The sequence below is a fragment of the Ceratotherium simum genome, chromosome 24, assembly GCF_057802395.1.
Source record: "Ceratotherium simum simum isolate JZ-2026a chromosome 24, ASM5780239v1, whole genome shotgun sequence".
NCBI classification, from domain to species: Eukaryota; Metazoa; Chordata; class Mammalia; order Perissodactyla; family Rhinocerotidae; genus Ceratotherium; species Ceratotherium simum.
The window spans coordinates 5,258,687-5,260,801 of record NC_141923.1 but is presented as its reverse complement, the minus strand read 5'-3'; the positions used below and the strand labels follow the sequence as shown (position 1 = coordinate 5,260,801).

Here is a 2,115-nt window from a genome sequence, read left to right as displayed (position 1 = left end):
TTTTTGTTACTAAAGAGGAAGGAGGCAGCTGCCTCCCCACCCTCTCCTCCTTGGAGTGTCGCCTTAATAGGTCTGATAAGAGGCCAAACCTTTTGGTTTTACTGTGCAAGGTCACGGGCCTCCTACCCTTAGAACTGAAAGCACACACCTCTGAGATTACCTTAGAAGACCTCACAGCTGCGTCCTCTTGTCTCTCTAGGAGATTCCAGAAGGTTTCCTTGTTCTCTAGTCTGTTCTACTATATAAATTTTTGAAATTCTATCCAGACTTTGTAGTCACTTTCATGCTATGTTTCGTGCATGTAAACCCAATCACTTGAGTGTAAACTTCACTCAAGATTAAATTGCATTCTCGCTTCGATATTGGTACAGAAGAGACTTTTGTTGGCAAGACTGTCTTATTTCCCCAACAGTAACTGGCCTGGGGCCACACAATGGCCACTGGGGGCTATAAGCCCCAAGTCTGACCCCACCCTCACCCTCTCATCACTCTGCAGCAGAGCCAGATGCTCTTGAGGATCTTGGAGAGGATGCCTGGAATTGGAGGCAACAACGTTTCTTGTAGAGAGCTGACCTGCATAAAACACTTTTACATGCTACCTTGGCCCAGAGGGACACGGAATGACCCAAAGGCCCTGTAAACTCAATAGGCACCAACAAGCTGAAGACGGTGATGATGCCATTGCCTGCACAGCCTTGTGCTGTGTGCACAGCGTGGCCACAGTGGGCAGTTCCTTCAATGCTCCCCACCCAGCAGCCTGCCTCTAAGAGACTGCCTCTTCTCATCCGGCCTATTACCCTGGAGATCCAGCCCAGTTGCTGTGTGTCTCCGTAGTTGGTTCCTTTCTGTGGCCGAGTGGTGTCCTGTGTTCACCCAGCTTCGCTCTGCAGGTAGTCCTTGCCATGATCAGCTCCCATGGGACCTGTGTCCAGCAAGAAAGTGCTCAGTGCACCACACTCACCATCTTTTCAGTTGCTGCTATTTGTATTCTTCGCTGAAAGGCTGCACTGAGTCAAGCTTTACCCGTCACAGTCCAGCCACATGAACACCATTATTATGGGTTCTTCAAGCTTCTTTTTCTGACTCAGCCTCTTCCCTCTGGCTTCATCGTGTACAGATGGATCCCACTGAGAAAAGCTAATTGCTTATGGCTCCACGATTTTAGGCTCGTCAACCAAACAAGCAGTGCACATGTTAACACCGTCAACCACATTGTCTTTTTAAAGTTGAACATCTCTTATATATACACTACTCTAGCCTCTGGGTTTAGGGGGCTGGCTGTATCTTGCAGAAAACTCTCCTCACATACATTAATACTTGCCAAATGCGATTATGGTTCCACCTCCCTTTTGCATTTGCTGTCTACACATCCTGTTCACCAGAGAAGGAATCAATGAGGGAAGAAAGACAGGAGCCTCAAATACGGGGCAGGGACAGTCACCACCTGGGTAGTCTCCAGGATACAGACTATAAACTGAAATGCGTGATCTTGATCAAGTCCACGCTGTGTGAATGCTGCTCTGAACTGCACTGATGCAGAGCGACAGGGTGACTGCACACAGGGGCCAGATGACTTCTACTCCACCACCGAGGCAAATTCTGCAAGAAGGGACTCCGCCAGGCAGATGGTTCTGTAAGAACGTGTGCCATTTGTTGACTGTGCTGCAACGGCAGGAGACGTGGCCTCAGTTACGGGCAAAGCACTTTGGGGACTCCAAGGCAGCTGAGTCTTTGGAGCAGTGGGTGGAGGACTGGTTTTCACGTGCCTGTTAATGTCTTCTCTTCACCATCGGATGGTTTGCATACAGAGATCGTAGAAAGGGTTCGTGACATACTCCAAATGAGATGCGGCGGCCTGCATCATCAGATGCTCCCATGCTCAGCATTCATTCACCAGATGCAGAATGCTGCATCCGTGTCTTCAAGGCAGGGCTCTCAGCTCCTGAGCACTGTCAGCACCCCAATCCGCACCGCCGGGTCCAGAAGCCACCTTCCGGTACCAAGTGGCTCAAAAGTATCTTTAAAAGGGATATTTTTGAATAAGAAAAATATTATATTTTTTATATATTTTATATATTTTATATATTTTTTATATATTATACATATATATAAATT

The 2,115-nt window shown here is 47.8% G+C and overlaps 1 pseudogene; it reads right to left on the bottom strand.

Moving 5' to 3' along the window:
* Window positions 1-978: 978 nt before the first annotated feature.
* Window positions 979-1,833, bottom strand: LOC101389220 (AKT-interacting protein pseudogene; annotated as a pseudogene).
* Window positions 1,834-2,115: the final 282 nt, after the last annotated feature.